Consider the following 21,819-nt stretch of genomic DNA (forward strand, 5'->3'; position numbering starts at 1 on the left):
TCATCTGTCAGCCATTTTAATGGTAGAGCTTTTGGTGGCTCTGTAGGTTTGGCACTAGCATCTTGCTTCTGTACAGCCTGTACATTTGGCATCTGTTTTCTGTACTGCCTTACTATATTCTTTCTACCACTAAGAGCTTGTCTATAATTCCTAGCTGATACAGGAGGAATGTTAATCTGCGTATTACATTGCTGGAGTAGATCACGACCCCAGAGGTTTATAGCAATATCTGCAACATATGGCTTTAACCTTCCTCTCTGTCCTCCTGGCCCAATAAAGTCAATCCATCTAACGCTCTGTTTAACTTCAGATAGGGTTCCAATCCCTAAGAATTGAACATTAACCTCTTTCAAAGCCCAGTTGTGTGGCCAGGACTGCTGATTAAGGATAGTGACGTCACTTTCGGTGTCCAGTAATCCGTAAATCACCCTATTATTTACCTTAACTAGTAGCTTGGGTCTATGATATTGTATAGAAGTTTGCCAAAATATATGTTTTGTATCTTCTCCTGATGTAATTGATTCATCCTCTGGAGCTAATGTATTATACAGTGCCGTATTATTTACAATGGGCAGTGGATCTTCTAATTGTCCTGGGAGAGGCTGTCCTCCACTGTCACTGCGAATGACTGGATAATCTTCCTTTTTGGGGCTCCATTGAGCCCCGGAAGCCCGTTTCCCTGCTTTAAAGATCTACCTTGTCTGTCTATTGTGGAAAAGCATTCATCAGTCCAATGGCGCCCCTTCCCACACCTCCTGCATAGACCAGGAGGCTTAGGCCTTCTGTTTGATGCATTCCTGGTAAAAGCATTATTTCTAGGAATGCGTTGTCTACAGTTCCTACTAAGATGTCCTATTCTACCACAGTTAAAGCATGTTGTGTCTTTATGCCTATTAAATTTCTTAGAGATTGCCTTCCATACCCAGGCCTCTATATCATCACAGGTAGGGTATTTGGCATCCTGGTGCCTCCTCAAGCCTGTAGAAATAGCTTCACCTACCCAAGCTCCTGTATCCTGACTTTTACATTCCAGGTTCGCTGTATGTAGGACCCATTCCTCCAATGGTGCTGATCTTATTTTTAATGGCCAAATTACCTGCCTGCATTGAGGATTCGCGTTCTCATATGCCAAAGATTCTATAAGGACACGCCTGGATTCAGGATTCGCTACCTGTACTTCTACTGCTCTGGATAATCTCTCTAAAAATTCAGTGAACCTTTCCCTTGGGTCCTGTAATACATTGGTGTAGGGTTGCATTATCTCTCCTGTTTCACAAACCTTATCCAAGGCAGTTAAAGCAGCTGTATGGCACAAAGACAACATGTGCTCATCATATACAGATTGAACCTGCGTGTCAGCGTAAGGACCCTCCCCAAGAATTTTGTCTTGGGGTAATTCATGACCGTTCTGTAATTCCTGAATTTCTATAGCTTTTGTTCTTGCCTCCATAAAGCTCTCCATTGAATTTGACAAGAATTTTCGAGCACTGCATAGGCTAATTGGGCCCACTCTTTTGGGGTTACTTTATTTACAGTAGCCCATGAGGTTAGGAGCTCTCTGACAAAGGGAGAATGAAGACCAGACAAGACAATGGCCTCCTTAATATTTTTTAGCTCCTTCATCTGTATAGGCTCCCAGTGATAAGCAATATGACCATTTGATTGTTTTTTCTTTGCTGGTTTTTCTGTTACAGATATTGGAAAAACCATAGGGGAACACATAGCAACCTTAGGGAAATCATTCCGGCATTTGAGAAGCTTTGGGAAACTCCTGTCCTGACCTGTTGCCTGCATTTCTGATTCTGAAGTATCAGATTGAGCGTCTTCTAAATCCTGTAGTCTATTCATCATTGTTTCTCTGAGCTCTTGAAGTTCTTGGGACAAATAATTTTCTAAGGACGTCATGGAATCTTTTATTTTTTTACATTCATCATTTACATGTGATTCCAAATTTCTTATATTCTCGTCCTTATAAAGTACTTCAATAGCATGTAAACTGCCTTCCACAAATGATATTCTATCAGTCAGTTTATCATTGCTCTCCGACATGGAACAATTCTTTTCTGTTATCATTTCAATTTTATGTTCCAGTCTTTGTAATTTGCTAGTGAAATCATCAAACATGGAACCGTGTTTTTCGTTAAATGTTTCAACATTATGTTCCAATTTTTCAATTCTATCTGTGGAACACATTTTTCCTGAAAGAAATTCGATTTTGTGTTCCGTCTCTTTAAACCTGTTCGTCAGACCTACATTATCATTTTTAATATCCTGAATATTTTCTACCAACACTTTCTTACTCTCCTGCAATGTATTTTGCATTTCCTGAATCCTTTGCATTAAGATTTCAAAACTATCCTGCGATGACTGTATGACCTGTATAAGTTTATTCCTATTTTTGAGCCATTTCATTAACAAAATTATATTGATTATGAAGCTAATAATCACCATCGTGGGTAGGAATTACCTTTCAGGTAGGTCCTCAACCCTTTCTAAAATCCCCTCCATACAAAAAACAAGAAAATTCTTAACATCCTTTATCATAATGTTAGCTGTTGACATGGTATTAAGCAGTTACGTTTGTTACCAGTGGAGTAATTCAAGCCGAAATCAACAGGCTGCCAGCAAAATAGCATGTGGCCGGAGTCAGCAGGCCGCTAGTAAAACCGCACGTAGCTGCGAGAGAAATCTTAGAATACCGCCTAATCTTACCAGCAGGTAGAAGGTGCTGGTTCCTGGCGGCAGGAATCGTGCCTTGCTGAGCGAAGTGGTGAGGAACTTAGCGAAAAGAGAGTCCACATGTGCCTGGTCGGGCCGAGAGAAGCTGCTTTTCTGGGCGCCTGGATCCGGATTCCAATCCTGCTCCCAACACCAAATTGTAGGCTTCAAAGGACGCTGTAATGATACGCGACACACAATTACTGAAAGTAAAGCTAAGTATTTAATGTAGAAATACTCACAAGATACCAAACAAGTAAACCAGACGATACAAGACGTTTCCTTTGCCGAGCCAGAACCCGAACTCCAGGAAAAGAGACCGAGACTTCCTGTGTGCTGTCTTTTATACCTTCCCCCGTAATGCCCAGTAGCCATGCCCAAAAGTGGGCCTGGCTAGTGACGTAGTTCCGCCTACGTACGTATACGTCCTTACGTTCAGCCGTATACGTCTTCAGTCCTGCCTAAAGTGGGTGTGGTTAGCGGTGTGGTAAACCGTACTTTTATTACCTCATCTGTATGCGCCTCTAATAAGTCACATGTTTAATGGCGGCATCAGACTTCCTCCTACAGTGTCTCAATCACTTCACATTCAGATATGTGGAAATATCAGCTTAAGTGCCTATGTCTCCATTGGATATCATTATTCAAACATTAGAAAACAAGACATTCTAGTAATCCAGTGAAATTTAAGCCAGTGAACTTGGGCTCTCCCTTCCTTTTTGGAATCCACTCTTTCTAAAACCATGATAAAAAGTTGGAAATAAAATATTCCGAGTTATTTAGGATTCCTATAGTAAGTATTGGTTAAATGAGTTGTGAAATTTCAAAGATATGGGACAAAACAAATGGGTGAAGAAGTTCAGTCCATTTTTCTTGCACAGCTCATTGATAGGTGAAAGTATTTTTCAAATAAATTCCACACTGATTGTTACTGCCTCTGTGCAGGGTTAATCTTAGCTAGGTGTGGCAAAAGATAACTGTATTTGCAATTTATCATTATCTACCCAGAAGCAATGATTATCAATGCACACAATCATCACATTGTAGATATTGGGAATTCAAACCTGAGCATTGCGATTGTGCTGACACTGACTTGTAAATTTGGATCCATAAATTTTCTTCACTGAGATAACTGATTCTGCTTGATATCCTCAGGAGGCTTATGCCAGCTGACCATTTGTGTGAAGCTTGCCGAGCCATACTTTCAGAATAGATGGTCTTCATCATCATGATAAGTAGCACAGTTTGTGTCCCACTAGCAGGTATAGCTATGCCTTCTGAGGACACGGGTCTATGATGACAAACCTATGTCATGAAGAGAGGTGGTGACATAAATATCATGCTCTGGTTCTGGCAGCTGAGGCCCAGGTTAGAGGACAGGCGAGAAATGGGGAACTAGTCCCACCGTGCCTTTGCAATAGGCCCGTGTACAAGCCCTCATTCACATAGAATGTTTCCTTTCTGGGGAATCCTGTTATGTCCAGGTGCTCTTCATTAGGGGAGCATGAGTCCTGCCAAGGAAGGCACTTTTTGGCAAAATCTAAATATGTGCAGATGGCCGGCATCAGCACACTGCTCATTTCCATCTATTCTATTATTCATTTCAGTGAACGAGGATTCAGACTTGGTGCCTCAATCATTTCACCTTCAGGTACGTGGCAATATCTGTTTAAGTACCTCGGTCTCGTTTTGATATCCTCCTTCAAACATTAGAAATCAAGACCTTCTTGGATTCCAATTAAATCTAAGCCATAAAGCTTGGGATCTCCCTTCCTTTTTGGAATCCAATCTGACTAAGACCATGATAAAAGGGTGGTAATTAAAGATGCCTTGACTGTATAATTCCAATTAGTAGATATTGGGTAACTGAGCTGTGATTTTCGAAGAGGTGGGATCAAGAAATGGATCAGGACTTTCAGACCATTTTAATTACCCAGCATATTGATAGGTGAATGTATTTTTCAAATACCTTCCACATTGATTGTTAATACTTTGGCAAGAGTTTTATGTTGTCACTGTGCCAGTAATTATTCATGCTCCAGTCTTGCATAGATGTTGCTCATGTGTGTCCAGTCTTCAGGTCCAGGATTGCAGGGAGATCACTAGGTGTTCTTTCTGAAGGTCAAAAGGGAGACACACACTCACAGTCTTCAATTGGACTAATGTACATATCAGTAGGTTAAACTCAGATACCATTTCTTTTTGTTAGGATTAGTGAACTTGTCCTGATATGCAGGCAACCGGCCACATGAGGCAATACCACAATGTGCAGCTGGACAGGCATTCCCCACTAGGCATATATGCTCATGTTCATCATTATGTGGATACCCATTCACCACATATAAGTGGCATGAAATTTCAAACACATGAAAGTCATCCAAAGCTATAAAGAACTCCATCCTTCCTGTGATAAGGCAGGATAAGGGAACTGGTGAAGGCACCCCATGCTTGTGGTGTTTGGGAACTTAAGAAACTTGAGTTTATACATCCTACAATGGTGAGTACCTAGTGAAGTCACAGGGAAATAGGAAAGCTCAATGCAGAGCAGATGAGATGTCTTGAACTTAGTGAGACACAGTGAATGATCAGATGTTAAAATGTTTTCTCCAGGCCTATAATATGCCCTACCAATGGTCTGTCAGCTCTAGGATTGAATGCTGCCAGAGAGGATGAGAGTCAAACCAGTGATGGGTTAATATTGGCTAGGTGTGCAATCGATAACTGCATTTGCAATTTATCATTAAGTACCCCGAAGCACTGATTATCAATGCACACAGTCTTCACAATGTAGATATTGGGAGTTCCAAACCTGAGCATTGCATTTGTGCTGAAACTGACTTGTAAATGTGGATCCCTAAATTATCTTCACTGAGATAACTGATTCGGTTTGATATCCACAGGAGGCTTATGCCTGCTGACCATTTGTGTGAAGCTTGCCGAGACATACCTTCTGAATAGATGGTCTTTGTCATCCTGGTAAGTAGCACTGTTTGTGTTCCACTAGCATGTATAACTATGTCTTATGTGTAACGGGTCTATGATGACACACCTACCTCATGAAGAGAGGTGATGACAAAAATATCATGTTCATGTTCCTGCTGCTGAGGCCTAGGTTAAAGGACAGGGGAGAAATGGGGGACTAGTCTCATCAGGCCTTCCCCATAGGCCGTTGGACAGGCCCTCATTCACCCAGCACTGTTTCCCTTCTGGGGAATCCTGTTAAGTCCAGCTCCTCTTCATTAGGGGAGCATGAGTCCTCCGAAGGAAGGCTCTTTTGGCAAAATCTAAGTATGTCCAGATGGCTGGCATCAGCACATTGCTCATTTCCATCTATTCTCTTATGCATTTCAGTGAACGAGGATTCAGACTTGGTGCCTCAATCACTTCACCTTCAGGTACGTGGCAATATCAGTGTATGTACCTAGGTCTCATTTTGATATCATCCTTGAAACATTCGAAAGGAAGACCTTCTAGGATTCCAATGAAATCTAAGCCACAAAACTTGGGTCCTCCCTTCCTTTTTGGAATCCAATCTGACAAAGACCATGATAAACGGGTGGTAATTAAAGATGCCTTGACTTTATAATTCCAATTAGTAGACATTGGGTAACTGATCTGTGAATTTTCGAACAGGTGGGAATAAGAAATGGATCAGGACTTTCAGTCCATTTAATTACACAGCATATTCATAGGTGAATGTCTTTTTCAAATACATTCCACATTGATTGTTAATACCTTGGCAAGAGTTTTATGTTGTCACTGTGCCAGGAAGTTTTCATGCTCCAGTCTTGCATAGATGTTGCTCAGGAGTGTCCAATCTGCAGGCCCAGGGGTGCAGGGAGATCACTAGGTAACCTTTCTTAGAGTCAAAAGGGAGAGAGACTCACAGTATTCTAGTGTACTAATGTACACATCATTAAGTTTAAATCAGATACAATTTCTTTTTGTTAGGATTAGTGAGCTTGTCCTGAGATGCAGGCAACAAGGCACATGAGACAATTTGACAATAAGAAATTGGACAGACATTCCCCTCTTGGCATAGATGCACAGGCTCAGCATTATCTGGATAACCACTCACCCCACCTAATTTGCATGAAATTTCAAACATATGATTGTCATCTAAAACTATAAAGGACTCGATCCTTCCTGTGATAAGATACGGTAAGAGAACTGGTTAAGGCATACTATGCATGTGGTGTGTGGGCAGTTTAGAAACTTGAGGTTATACATCCTTCAATGGTGAGTACTCAGTGATGTGATAGGGAAATAGGATAGCTCAGTGCTGAGCAGATGAGATGTCTTGAAACTAGTGAGACACAGTGAATTATAAGATGGTAAAATGTTTTCAACTGGTCTATAAAATGCCCTTTCCATGGTCTGTCAGCTCAAGCATTGAATGCTGCCAGTGAGGATGAGGATGAATACAGTGATGGGTTAATCTTGGCTAGGTGTGCCAAAAGATAACTGCATTTGCAATTTATCATTATCTGCCGCGAATCACTGATTATCAATGCACACAGTCATCACAATGTCGATATTGGGCATTCCAAACCTGAGCATTGCGATTGTGCTGACACTGACTTGTAAATATGGATCCATAAATTTTCTTCACTGAGATAACTGATTCTGCTTGATACCATCAGGAGGCTAATGACCACTGACCATTTGTGTGAAGATTGCCGAGATATACCTTCTGAATAGATGGTCTTTGTCATCCTGGTAAGAAGCAATGTTTGTGTCCAACTAGCATGTATAGCTATGCCTTCTGAGGACACAGGTCTATTATGACAAACCTACCTCATGAAGAGAGGTGATGACATAAAACTCGTGCTCAGGTTCTGGCTGCTGAGGCCCAGGTTAAAGGACAGGGGTGAAATGGGTGATTAGTCCCATCAGGCCTTTCCCATAGGCCCGTTTGCAGGCCCTCATTCACCCGGCAGTGTTACCCTTCTGGGGAATCCTGTTAAGTCCTGTTGCTCTTCTTTAGGGGAGCATGAGTCATCCCAAGGAAGGCTCTTTTGGCAAAATCTCTGTATGTCCATATGGCAGAATCAGCACAATGCTCATTTCCATCTATTCTCTTATGCATTTAGTTAAGGAGGGGCCAGACATGGTGCCTCAATCATTTCACCTTCAGGTACGTGGCAATATCAGGGTATGTACCCAGGTCTAGTTTTGATATCATCCTTCAAACATTAGAAAGCAAGACCTTCTAGGGTTCCAATGAAATCTAAGCCATAAAACTTGGGATCACCCTTCCTTCTTGGTATCCAATCTGACTAAGACCATGATAAAAGGATGGTAATTGAAGATGCCTTGACTTATAATTCCAATTAGGCGATATTGGGTAACTGAGCTGTGAATTTTCGAACAGGTAGTACCAAGAAATGGATCTGGACTTTCAGTCCAATTTATTACACAGCATATTGATAGGTGAATGTATTTTCAAATACTTTCCACAGTGATTGTTACTACATTGGCAAGTGTATTATGTTCTCACTGTGCCAGGAATTATTAATGCTCCAGTCTTGCATATATGTGGCTCAGAATATTCCAGTCTACAGGGCCCAGAGTGCAGTGAAATCACTAAGTTACCATGTAGGGTCAAAAGGGGGACACACACTCACAGTGTTCTAGTGGACTAATGTATACATCAGTAGGTTAAACTCAGATACCTTTTCTTTTTGTTGGATTAGTGAACTTGTCCTGATATGCAGGAAACAGGCAACATGTGGAAATACGACAATGTCAAACTGGACAGGCCTTCGCATCTTGGAATATATGCACAGGCTCAACATTATTGGATACACACTCACCACATATAATTGCCATGAAATTTCAAACACATGAATGTCATCCCAAGATATAAAGCCTCCATCCTTCCTGTGATAAGGTAGGGTAAGAAAACTGGTGAAGGCATCCCATGCTTGTGGTACTTGGGCACTAAGAAACTTGACTTATACATCCTACAATGGTGAGTACCTAGTGATGTCACAGGGGAATAGGATAGCTCAGTGATGAACAGATGAGATTTCATGAACCTAGTGAGACACAGTGAATGATCAATGATAAAATGTTTTCACCACAGCTATAATATGCCCTTCCCAATATCTGTCAGCACAAACAATGAATGCTGACAGTGAGGATGAGGATGAAACCAGTGATGGGTTATTCACAAGATAACGGCATTTGCAATTTTTCATTATCTATCCCGAATCACTGAATATCAATGCACACAAACATCACATTTTAGATATTGGGAATTCCAAACCTGAGCATTGCGATTATGCTGACACTGACTTGTAAATTTGGATCAACAAATTTTCTTTACTGAGATTACTGATTCTGGTTGATTCCCTCAGGACTCTAATGCCCGCTGACCGTTTGTGTGAACATTGATGAGACATACCTTCTGAATAGATGGTCTTTTTCATCCTAGTAAGTAGCATTGTTTGTGTCCCACTAGAATGTCTAGCTGTGCCTTCTGAGGACATGGGTCTATGATGAGAAACCTACGTCCTGAAGAGAGGTGATGACATAAAAATCATGCTCAGTCTCGGTCTGCTGAGGCCCATATTAAAGGACAGGGGAGAAATGGGGGACTAGTCCCATCAGGCATTTCCCATAGGCCCGTGAACAGGCCCTCATTCACCCAGATGTGTTACCCTTCTGGGGAATCCTGTTAAGTCCTGTTGCTCTTCTTTAGGGGAGCAAGAGTCCTCCCAAGGAAGGCTCTTTTGGCAAAGTCTCTGTATGTCCATATGGCGGCATCAGCACAATGCTCATTTCTATCTGTTTTCTTATGCATTTCAGTGAACGAGGGGTCAGACATGGTGCCTCAATCATTTCACCTTCAGGTACGTGGCAATATCAGTGTATGTACCCAGGTCTTGTTTTGATATCATCCTTCAAACTTTAGAAAGCAAGACTTCTAGGATTCCAATGAAATCTAAGCCATAAAACTTGGGATCTCCCTTCGTTTTTGGAATCCAATCTGACTAAGATCATAATAAAAGGATGGTAATTAAAGATGGCTTGACATGTAATTCCAATTAGTAGATATTGGGTAACTGAGCTGTGAATTTTTGAACAGGTGGTACCAAGAAATGGATCAGGACTTTCAGTCCAATTTATTACACAGCATATTGATAGGTGAATGTATTTTTCAAATACCTTCCACAGTGATTGTTACTACCTTGGCAAGAGTTTTATGTTCTCACTGTGCCAGGAAATATTAATGCTCCAGTCTTGCATAGATGTGGCTCATGATTGTCCAGACTGCAGGGCCAAGAGTGCAGAGAAATCACTAAGTTGCCTTTGTGAGGGTAAAGAGGGAGACACACACTCACAATGTTCTAGTGGACTAGTGTATATATAAGTAGGTTAAACTCAGATACCTTTTCTTTTTGTTAGGATTAGTGAACTTGCCCTGATATGCAGGAAACAGGCAACATGAGGCAATACAACAATGTGCAACTGGACAGGCCTTCCCCTCTTGGCATATAATCACAGGCTCAGCATTATTGGATACACACTCACCACATATAAGTGCCATGAAATTTCAAACACATGAATGTCATCCCAAGATATAAAGGCTCCATCCTTCCTGTGATAAGGTAGGGTAGGAGAACTGGTGAAGGCATCCCATGCTTGTGGTGCTTGGGCACTAAGAAACTTGATTTATACATCATATAATGGTGAGTACCTAGTGATGTCACAGGGGAATAGGATAGCTCAGTTCTGAACAGATGAGATTTCATGAACCTCGTGAGACACAGTGAATGATCAATGATAAAATGTTTTCAGCAGAGCTATAATATGCCCTTCCCATGGTATGTCAGCACAAACAATGAATGCTGTCAGTGAGGATGTAGATTAAGCCAGTGGTGGGTTAATCACAAGATAACAGCATTTGCAATTTTTCATTATCTACCCCGAATCACTGATTATCAATGCACACAATCATCACATTTTAGATATTGGTAATTCCAAACCTGATCATTGCGATTAGGCTGACACTGACTTGTTAATTTGAATCCATAAATTTTCTTCACTGAGATTATGGATAGTGGTTTATTCCCTCAGGACTCTAATGCCCGCTTACCATTTGTGTGAAGATTGCTGAGACATAACTTCTGAATAGATGGTCTTTGTCATCCTGGTAAGTAGCACTGTTTGTGTCCCACTAGAATGTCTAGCTGTGCCTTCTGAGGACATGGGTCTATGATGAGAAACCTACGTCCTGAAGAGAGGTGATGACATAAAAATCATGCTCAGTCTCGGTCTGCTGAGGCCCATGTTAAAGGACAGGAGAGAAATGGGGGACTAGTCCCATCAGGCCTTTCCCATAGGCCCGTGTACAGGCCCTCATTCACCCAGCAGTGTTAACCTTCTGGGGAATCCTGTTAATTCCTGTTGCTCTTCTTTAGGGGAGCAGGGGTCCTCCCAAGGAAGGCTCTTTTGGCAAAATCTATGTATGTCCATATTGCGGCATCAGCACAATGCTCATTTCCATCGGTTCTCTTATGCATTTCAGTGAACGATGGGTCAGACATGGTGCCTCAATCATTTCACCTTCAGGTACGTGGCAATATCAGTGTATGTACCCAGGTCTTGTTTTGATATCATCCTTCAAACATTAGAAAGCAAGACTTCTAGTATTCCAATGAAATCTAAGCCATAAAACATGGGATTTCCTTTTGTTTTTGGAATCCAATCTGACTAAGACCATGATAAAAATATGGTAATTAAAGATGGCTTGACATATAATTCCAATTAGTAGATATTGGGTAACTGAGCTGTGAATTTTTGAACAGGTGGTACCAAGAAATGGATCAAGACTTTCAGTCCATTTTATTACACAGCATATTTATAGGTGAATGTATTTTTCAAATACCTTCCACAGTGATTGTTACTACCTTGGCAAGAGTTTTATGTTCTCACTGTGCCAGGATTTATTCATGCTCCAGTCTTGCATAGATGTGGCTCAGGTTTTTCCAGTCTGAAGGGCCCAGAGTGCAGTGAAATCACTAAGTTACCTTTGTGAAGGTCAAAAGGGAAACACACACTCACATTGTTCTAGTGGACTAATGTATATATCAGTATGATAAACTCAGATACCGTTTCTTTTTGTTAGGATTTGTGAACTTGTCCTGATATGCAGGCAACGGGCCACATGTGGCAATACGACACTGTGCAACTGGACAGGCCTTCCCCTATTTTCATATATGCACAGGCTCAGCATTATTGGATACACACTCACCACATATAAGTGCCCTGAAATTTCAAACACATGAATGTCATCCCAAGATATAAAGACTCCATCCTTCCTGTGAAAAGATAGGGTAAGAGAACTGGTGAAGGCACCCCATGTTGTGGTGCTTAGGCACCAAGAAAATTGAGGTTATACATCCTACAATGGTGAGTATTGAGTGATGTCACAGGGGAATAGGATAGCTCAGTGCTGAACAGATGAGATGTCTTGAACCTATTGAGACACAGTGAATGTTCAATGGTAAAATGTTTTAACCAGACCTATAATATGCCCTTCTCATGGTCTGTCAGCACAAAAAATGAATGCTGCCAGTGAAGATGTGGATGGAACCAGTGATGGGTTAATCACAAGATAACGGCATTTGCAATTTTTCATTATCTACCCAGAATCACTGATTATCAATGCACACAATCAATACATTGTAGATATTGGGAATTCCAAACATAAGCATTGCGATTATTCTGACACTGACTTGTTAATTTGAATCCATAAATTTTCTTCACTGAGATAACGGATAGTGGTTTATTCCCTCAGGACTCTAATGCCTGCTCACCATTTGTGTGAAGATTGATGAGACATACCTTCTGTATAGATGATACTTGTCATCCTGGTAAGTAGCACTGTTTGTGTAACACTAGAATGTATAGCTGTGCCTTCTGAGGACACGGGTCTATGATGAGAAACCTACGTCCTGAAGAGAGGTGATGACATAAAAATCATGCTCAGGTTCCGGTTGCTGAGGCCCAGGTTAAAGGACAGGGGAGAAATGGGGGAATAGTCCCATCAGGCCTTTCCCATAGGCCCGTGTACAGGCCCTCATTCACGCAGCAGTGTTACCCTTCTGGGGAATCCTGTTAAGTCCTGTTGCTCTTCTTTAGGGGAGCATGTGTCATCCCAAGGAAGGCTCTTTTGGCAAAATCTAAGTATTTCCATATGGCGGCATCAGCACAATGCTCATTTCCATCTATTCTCTTATGTATTTCAGTTAAGGAGGAGTTAGACATGGTGCCTCAATCATTTCACCTTCAGGTACATGGCAATATCAGGGTATGTACCCAGGTCTAGTTTTGATATCATCCTTCAAACTTTAGAAAGCAAGACCTTCTAGGGTTCCAATGAAATCTAAGCCATAAAAGTTGGGATCACCCTTCCTTCTTGGTATCCAATCTGACTAAGACCATGATAAAAGGATGGTAATTGAAGATGCCTTGACTTATAATTCCAATTAGGCGATATTGGGTAACTGAGCTGTGAATTTTCGAACAGGTAGTACCAAGAAATGGATCAGGACTTTCAGTCAAATTTATTACACAGCATATTGATAGGTGAATGTATTTTTCAAATACCTTCCACTGTGATTGTTACTACCTTGGCAAGTGTATTATGTTCTCACTGTGCCAGGAATTATTAATGCTCCAGTCTTGCATATATGTGGCTCAGAATTGTCCAGTCTGCAGGGCTCGGAGTGCGGTGAAATCACTAAGTTACCATGTAGGGTCAAAAGGGAGACAAACACGGACAGTTTTCTAGTGGACTAATGTATACATCAGTAGGTTAAACTCAGATACCGTTTCTTTTTGTTAGGATTAGTGAACTTGTCCTGATATGCAGGAAACAGGCAACATGTGGAAATACGACAATGTCAAACTGGACAGGCCTTGCCATCTTGGAATATATGCACAGGCTCAACATTATTGGATACACACTCACCACATATAATTGCCATGAAATTTCAAACACATGAATGTCATCCCAAGATATAAAGCCTCCATCCTTCCTGTGATAAGGTATGGTAAGAGAACTGGTGAAGGCATCCCATGCTTGTGGTGCTTGGGCACTAAGAAACTTGACTTATACATCTTACAATGGTGAGTACCTAGTGATGTCACAGGGGAATAGGATAGCTCAGTGCTGAACAGATGAGATGTCTTGAACCTATTGAGACACAGTGAATGATCAATGATAAAATGTTTTCACCAGACCTATAATATGTCCTTCCCATGGTCTGTCAGCACAAACAATGAATGCTGGCAGTGAGGATGTGAATGAAACCAGTGATGGGTTAATCACAACATAACGGCATTTGCAATTTTTCATTATCTACCCCGAATCACTGATTATCAATGCACACAATCATCACATTGTAGATATTGGTAATTCCAAACCTGATCATTGCGATTAGGCTGACACTGACTTGTTAATTTGAATCCATAAATTTTCTTCACTGAGATTATGGATAGTGGTTTATTCCCTCAGGACTCTAATGCCCGCTGACCGTTTGTGTGAAGATTGATGAGACATACCTTCTGAATAGATGGTCTTTGTCATCCTGGTAAGTAGCACTGTTTGTGTCCCACTAGAATGTCTAGCTGTGCCTTCTGAGGACATGGGTCTATGATGAGAAACCTACGTCCTGAAGAGAGGTGATGACATAAAAATCATGCTCAGTCTCGGTCTGCTGAGGCCCATGTTAAAGGACAGGAGAGAAATGGGGGACTAGTCACATCAGGCCTGTCCCATAGGCCCGTGTACAGGCCCTCATTCACCCAGCAGTGTTACCCTTCTGGGGAATCCTGTTAATTCCTGTTGCTCTTCTTTAGGGGAGCAGGGGTCCTCCCAAGGAAGGCTCTTTTGGCCAAATCTCTGTATGTCCATATTGCGGCATCAGCACAATGCTCATTGCCATCTGTTCTCTTATGCATTTCAGTGAACGATGGGTCAGACATGGTGCCTCAATCATTTCACCTTCAGGTACGTGGCAATATCAGTGTATGTACCCAGGTCTTGTTTTGATATCATCCTTAAAACTTTAGAAAGCAAGACTTCTAGGATTCCAATGAAATCTATGCTATAAAACTTGGGATCTCCCTTCGTTTTTGGAATCCAATCTGACTAAGACCATAATAAAAGGATGGTAATTAAAGATGGCTTGACATGTAATTCCAATTAGTAGATATTGGGTAACTGAGCTGTGAATTTTTGAACAGGTGGTACCAAGAAATGGATCAGGACTTTCAGTCCAATTTATTACACAGCATATTGATAAGTGAATGTATTTTTCAAATACCTTCCACAGTGATTGTTACTACCTTGGCAAGAGTTTTATGTACTCACTGTGCCAGGAAATATTAATGCTCCAGTCTTGCATAGATGTGGCTCATGATTGTCCAGACTGCAGGGCCAGGAGTGCAGAGAAATCACTAAGTTGCCTTTGTGAGTGTAAAGAGGGAGACACACACTCACAGTGTTCTAGTGGACTAGTGTATATATCAGTAGGTTAAACTCAGATACCGTTTCTTTTTGTTAGGATTAGTGAACTTGCCCTGATATACAGCAAACAGGCAACATGAGGCAATACAACAATGTACAACTGGACATGCCTTCCCCTCTTGGCATATAATCTCAGGCTCAGCATTATTGGATACACACTCACCACATATAAGTGCCATGAAATTTCAAACACATGAATGTCATCCCAAGATATAAAGGCTCCATCCTTCCTTTGATAAGGTAGGGTAAGAGAACTGGTGAAGGCATCCCATGCTTGTGGTGCTTGGGCACTAAGAAACTTGATTTATACATCATATAATGGTGAGTACCTAGTGATGTCACAGGGGAATAGGATAGCTCAGTTCTGAACAGGTGAGATGTCTTGAACCTCGTGAGACAAAGTGAATGATCAATGATAAAATGTTTTCAGCAGAGCTATAATATGCCCTTCCCATGGTATGTCAGCACAAACAATGAATGCTGGCAGTGAGGATGTGGATTAAGCCGGTGGTGTGTTAATCACAAGATAACGGCATTTGCAATTTTTCATTATCAACCCGAATCACTGATTATCAATGCACACAAACATCACATTGTAGATATTGGGAATTCCAAACCTGAACATTGCGATTAGGCTGACACTGACTTGCAAATTTGGATCTATAAATTTTCTTCACTGAGATTACTGATTCTGGTTGATTCCCTCAGGACTCTACTGCCCGCTGACCGTTTGTGTGAAGATTGATGAGACATACCTTCTGAATAGATGGTCTTTTTCATCCAGGTAAGTAGCACTGTTTGTGTCCCACTAGAATGTCTAGCTGTGCCTTCTGAGGACAGGGTCTATGATGAGAAACCTACGTCCTGAAGAGAGGTGATGACATAAAAATCATGCTCTGTCTCGGTCTGCTGAGGCCCATGTTAAAGGACAGGGGAGAAATGGGGGACTAGTCCCATCAGGCCTTTCCCATAGGCCGTGTACAAGCCCTCATTCACCCAGCAGTGTTACCCTTCTGGGGAATCCTGTTAAGTCCTGTTGCTCTTCTTTAGGGGAGCAGAAGTCCTCCCAAGGAAGGCTCTTTTGGCAAAATCTAAGTATGTCCATTGGCGGCATCAGCACAATGCTCACTTCCATCTATTCTCTTATGCATTTCAGTGAACGAGGGGTCAGACATGGTGCCTCAATATTTTCACCTTCAGGTACGTGGCAATATCAGTGTATGTATCCACGTCTCATTTTTATATTATCCTTCAAACATTAGAAAGCCAGACCTTCAAGGATTCCAATGAAATCCAAGTCATAAAACATGGATTACCACTTCATTTTTGGAATCCAATCTGACTAAGACCGTGATAAACGGAAATTAAATAAAGATGCCTGGACTTTATAATTCCAATTAGTCGATATTGCGTAACTAAGCTGTGAATTTTCAAACTGGTGGGAACAAGAAATGAATCAGGACTTTGGGTCCATTTTAATTACACAGCATATTGACAGGTGAATGTATATTTCAAATACATTCCTCATTTATTGTTACTATTTGGCAAGTGTTTTATGATCTCACTGTGCTACGAATTATTCATGCTCCAGTCTTGCATAGATGTTTCTCAGGATTGTCCAGTCTGCAGGCCCAGGAGTGCAAGAGATTACTAGGTTAACTTTCTGAGGGTCTAAGCAGATATACACAGTTACAGTGTTCTAGTGGACCAATGTACACATCAGTAAGTTAAACTCAGATACCATTTATTTTTGTTAGGAATAGTGAACTTATCCTGATATGCAGGCAACAGGACACATGAGGCAATACGACAATGTGCAACTGGACAGGCCTTCCCATCTTGGCATATAAGCACAGGCTCAGCATTATTGGATACACATTCACCACATATATGTGCTGTGAAATTTCAAACACATGAATGTCACCCCGAGCTATAAAGACTCCATCCTTCCTGTGATAAGGTAGGGTAAGAGTACTGGTGGAGGCATCCCATGCTTGTGGTGCTTGGGCCCTTTAGAAACTTGGGGTTATGTATCTTACAATGGTGAGTACCTAGTGATGTCACAGGGAAATAGGATAGCTCAGTGCTGAGCTGAATCGATTTCTTGAACCTAGTGAGACACAGTGAATGATCAATGCTAAAATGTTATCAACAGACCTATAATATGCCCCTCCCATAGTCTGTCACCTCAAGCATTGAATGCTTGCAGTGAGGATGAGGATGAAGCCAGTGATGGGTTAATCTTGGCTTGGTGTGGAAAAAAGATAACTGCATTTGCAATTTATCAATATCTAACCTGAAGCACTGATTATCAATGCACACAATCATCACGTTGTAGTTATTAGGAATTCCAAACTTGAGCATTGCGATTGTGCTGACACTGACTTGTAAATTTGGATCCATAAATTTTCTTCACTGAGATTACTGATTCTGGTTGATACCCTCAGGACGCTAAAGCCCGCTTACCATTTGTGTGAAGATTGCTGAGACATACCTTTTGAATAGATGGTCTTTGTCATCCTGGTAAGTAGAACTGTTTGTGTCCCACTAGAATGTCTAGCTGTGCCTTCTGAGGACACGGGTCTATGATGAGAAACCTACGTCCTGAAGAGAGGTGATGACATAAAAATCATGCTCAGGTTCCGGCCGCTGAGGCCCAGGTTAAAGACAGGGGAGAAATGGGGGACTAGTCCCATCAGGCCTTTCCCATAGGCCCGTGTACAGGCCCTCATTCACCAAGCAGTGTTACCCTTCTGGGGAATCCTGTTAAGTCCAGTTGCTCTTTTTTTAGGGGAGCATGAGTCCTCCCAAGGAAGGCTCATTTGGCAAAATGAAAGTATGTCCATATGGCGGCATCAGCACAATGGTCATTTCCATCTATTCTCTTATGCATTTCAGTGAACTAGGATTCAGACTTGGTGCATCAATCATTTCTCCTTCAGGTATGTGGCAATATCAGTGTATGTACCCAGGTATTGTTTTGATATCATATTTCAAACATTAGAATGCAAGACCTTCTAGGATTCCAATGAAATCCAAGTCATAAAACATGGATTCTCCCTTCATTTTTGGAATCCAATCTGACTAAACCATGATAAAAGGATGGTAATTGAAGAAGCCTTAACTTATAATTACAGTTAGTAGATATTGGGTAAATGAGCTGTGAATTTTTGAACAGGTGGTACCATGAAATGGATCAGGACTTTCATTCCATTTTATTACACAGCATATTGATAGGTGAATGTATTTTTCAAATATATTCCACATTGATTGCTACTACCTTGGCAAGAGTTTTATGTTCTCACTGTGCCAGGAATTAATCCTGCTCAAGTCTTGCATAGATGTTGCTCAGTATTGTCCAGTCTGCAGCCCCAGGAGGGCAGGGAGATTACTAGGTTAAATTTCTGAGGGTCTAAATAGATACACACAGTCACAGTGTTCTAGTGGACTAATGTACATATCAGTAGGTTAAACTCAGATACCGATTCTTTCTGTTAGGATTAGTGAACTTGTCCTGATGTGCAGGCAACAGGCCACATGAGGCAACTGATTCTGCTTGATACCCTCAAGAGTCTTATGCCCGCTGACCATTTGTGCGAAGCCTGCCGAGACCTTCCTTCTGAATAGATGGTCTTTTGTCATCCTTGTAAGTAGCACTGAATGTGTGCCAATACCAGGAATAACTATGCCTTCTGAGGAAACGGGTCCATGATGACATACCTACATCATGAAGAGAGGTGATGACAAAAATATCATGCTCTGGTTCCAGCTGCTGAGGCCAGGGTTAAAGGACAAGGGATAAATGAGGGACTAATGCAATATGGCCTTTCCCATTAGCCCGTGCAAAGGCCTCATTCACCCAGCAGTGTTTCCCTTCTGGGGAATCCTGTAAAGTCCATGTGGTCTTCTCTAGGGGAGCATGAGTCCTGCCAAGGAAGTCACTTTTTTGGCAAAATCTAAGTATGTCCAGACCGCAGGCCTCAGCACACTTTTCATTTTCATCTATTCTCTTCTGCATTTCAGTGAACGATAATGCAGTCTTAGTTACTCCATCATTTCACCCACAGGTGCGAGTAAATATCAGCTTAAGTACCTAGGTCTCCTTTAGATATCCTCTTTCAAACATTAGAAAAGAAGACCTTATAATCCCATGAAATCTAAGCCATAAACCTTGGGTTCTCCCTTCCAATTTTGAATCCAATCTGACTAAGACCAAGATAAAAGGATGGTACTTAAAGATGTCTTGACTTTTAGAATACCAATTAGTAGACATTGGTTAACTGAGCTGTGAATTTCCGAACAGGTGGGATCAAGAAGTTGATCAGGACATTCAGTCCATTGTAATTACACAGAACATGGATAGGAGAATGTATTTTATAAATACATTCAATACTGATTGTTACTGCCTTGGCAAGAGCTTTATGTTCTCACTGTGCAAGGAAGTATTCATAGTCCAGTCTTGCATAGATGTTGCTCAGGAGTGTCCAGTCTGCAGGCCCAGGAATGCTGTGAGATCACTATGTTACCTTTCTGAGGGTGAAAAGGGAGACAGAGACTCACAGTGTTCTAGTGGACTAATGTACACATCAGTAAGTTAAACCAGATTCCAATTTTTGTTAGGATTACTGAATTTGTCCTGATATGCAGGCAACAGACCATATGAGGCATTTCCACAATGTGCAACTAGACATGCATAACCCTCTTGGCATAGATGCACAGGCTCAGCATTATGTGGATACCCACTCACCACACATAAGTGGCATAAAATTTAAAACACATAATGTCATCCCAAGCTATAAAGGCCTCCATCCTTCCTGTGACAAGGCAGTGTAAGAGAACAGGTGAAGGGATCCTATGCATGTAGTGCTTTGGCAGTAAAGAAACTTGAGGTTATGCATCCTACAATGGTGAATACTCAGTGATGTCAGAGTGAAATAGGATAGCTCTGTGTAGAGCAGATGAGATATCTTGAACCTAGTGAGACACAGTGAATGATCAGATGATAAATATTTTAAACATGCCTTAATATGCCCTTCCCATGGTCTGTCTACTCATGCATTGAATGCTGGCAGTGACAATGATTAGGAAATCAGTGATTTTTTAATCGTGGCTAGGTGTGGCAAAAGGTAACTGCATTTGCAATTTATCATTATGTACCCCTAAGCACTGATTATAAATGCACACAATCATCACAATGTAGATATTGGGCATACCAAACATGAGCATTGCGATTGTGCTGACACTGACTTACAAATTTGGAACCATAAAATTTTCTTCACTCCCCAGACTCCAGATCTTCTCTCCCACTAACGAGATCCGGAAACCAGAGGAGGCTGGGAGTCCACGGAAGCAGCTGTTCCTGCAGCAGCATCAGGTAAACAGGCCGGCTTCCTGGCCTGTGTTCCAGTACCTGCAGATCGCCTGGGACCTGCACAGAGCTCCCAACCCCGGCGGGAGCCAAGCGCCCCAGACTCCAGGTATTCTCTCCTGGCAACGAGACCAGGAAACCAGAGAAGCCAGGGAGACCATGGGAGTAGCTGTTCCGGTTCAGGTACAACAGTACCCAGCATAGGGTCCAGGGGATCAGGTAGGAGGCTAAGCGCCCCAGATTCCTGTTCTTCTTCTCCACCCACGGGACCAGCATTTGGACAAGGAATAGAAGAACCACCAGATAATTGTACTTGCTAGCACCCACCAAAAGGGAACTCTGGTCCCCAGACCAGTAAGGGGCTCTTTCTGCACCCACTAGAAGAAGAGATGGGAAAGAGACAATACAAAAACACACTCAGCACCAGAAAAACAAATATGACACCGCCAGATTCTAGAGACTCCACACCAGCAAGACCCCAACATTCCAATATGAACAAAGCAGAAGCGAATGACCTTAAAAGCACTTTCATGAAAATGATACAGGCCCTAAAAGAGGATATAGGAAAATCCCTCAAAAAAGTGGAAGAAAAAACAAACCAAAAATGCAAGAAATGGAAGAAAAAACAAACCAAAAAATGCAAGAATTGGAAGAAAAAACAAACCAAAAAAGACAGGAAATGGAAGAAGAAACGAAGCAAAAAATGCGAGAAATGGAAGAAAAAACAAAGCAAAAAAATGTAAGAATTTGAAGAAGAAACATACAAAAAAGGCAGGAAATGGAAGAAGAAACAAAGCAAAAAATGCAAGATATGGTAGAAACAACAAAGCAAAAAATGAAAAAATGGAAGAAGAAACAAACCAAAAAAGGCAGGAAATGGAAGAAGAAACAAAGCACAAAATGCGAGAAATGGAACAAAAAGCGAACCAAAAAAATGCAAGAAAGGGAAGAAAGAACAAACCAATAAAATTCATAAAAGGCCACAAATGGACGAAAAGATGAACAGAAAATTGCAAGAAGAAATGCAAACACTGCAAGGGTAGAAAACGGAAATAGAGACATTAAATAACACAATCTGAAGAAAGGCAGAAAATAGAAAAGCTGGACAAACAGTCAGGCACTAGCGATACAAACATTACCAGCAGAATAGAAGAGATGGAAGAGAGAATCTCAAGAGTTGAAGATACAC

At 41.5% G+C, this 21,819-nt stretch overlaps 10 non-coding genes across 10 annotated transcripts; all 10 read left to right on the top strand.

Moving 5' to 3' along the window:
- The first annotated feature begins 4,005 nt into the window (after positions 1-4,005).
- Positions 4,006-4,084, top strand: LOC121134891. Its single transcript, XR_005872098.1, has one exon. It is a non-coding gene; the product is annotated as a small nucleolar RNA SNORD115 (small nucleolar RNA).
- A 1,665-nt stretch (positions 4,085-5,749) lies between these two features.
- LOC121134926 lies at positions 5,750-5,828 on the top strand. The gene has a single exon (XR_005872132.1). It is a non-coding gene; the product is annotated as a small nucleolar RNA SNORD115 (small nucleolar RNA).
- A 1,665-nt stretch (positions 5,829-7,493) lies between these two features.
- On the top strand, positions 7,494-7,572 carry LOC121134933. Its single transcript, XR_005872139.1, has one exon. It is a non-coding gene; the product is annotated as a small nucleolar RNA SNORD115 (small nucleolar RNA).
- Positions 7,573-9,212: 1,640 nt separating this feature from the next.
- LOC121135082 lies at positions 9,213-9,291 on the top strand. The gene has a single exon (XR_005872273.1). It is a non-coding gene; the product is annotated as a small nucleolar RNA SNORD115 (small nucleolar RNA).
- Positions 9,292-10,935: 1,644 nt separating this feature from the next.
- LOC121135083 lies at positions 10,936-11,014 on the top strand. Its single transcript, XR_005872274.1, has one exon. It is a non-coding gene; the product is annotated as a small nucleolar RNA SNORD115 (small nucleolar RNA).
- Positions 11,015-12,658: 1,644 nt separating this feature from the next.
- LOC121134820 lies at positions 12,659-12,737 on the top strand. The gene has a single exon (XR_005872029.1). It is a non-coding gene; the product is annotated as a small nucleolar RNA SNORD115 (small nucleolar RNA).
- Positions 12,738-14,380: 1,643 nt separating this feature from the next.
- Positions 14,381-14,459, top strand: LOC121134812. Its single transcript, XR_005872022.1, has one exon. It is a non-coding gene; the product is annotated as a small nucleolar RNA SNORD115 (small nucleolar RNA).
- Positions 14,460-16,101: 1,642 nt separating this feature from the next.
- Positions 16,102-16,180, top strand: LOC121134830. The gene has a single exon (XR_005872039.1). It is a non-coding gene; the product is annotated as a small nucleolar RNA SNORD115 (small nucleolar RNA).
- A 1,661-nt stretch (positions 16,181-17,841) lies between these two features.
- Positions 17,842-17,920, top strand: LOC121135073. Its single transcript, XR_005872264.1, has one exon. It is a non-coding gene; the product is annotated as a small nucleolar RNA SNORD115 (small nucleolar RNA).
- Positions 17,921-18,964: 1,044 nt separating this feature from the next.
- LOC121134955 lies at positions 18,965-19,043 on the top strand. The gene has a single exon (XR_005872157.1). It is a non-coding gene; the product is annotated as a small nucleolar RNA SNORD115 (small nucleolar RNA).
- The last annotated feature ends 2,776 nt before the right edge of the window (positions 19,044-21,819 follow it).

Source organism: Mesocricetus auratus, unplaced genomic scaffold (assembly GCF_017639785.1).
Source record: "Mesocricetus auratus isolate SY011 unplaced genomic scaffold, BCM_Maur_2.0 Super-Scaffold_100030, whole genome shotgun sequence".
Lineage (NCBI taxonomy): Eukaryota > Metazoa > Chordata > Mammalia > Rodentia > Cricetidae > Mesocricetus > Mesocricetus auratus.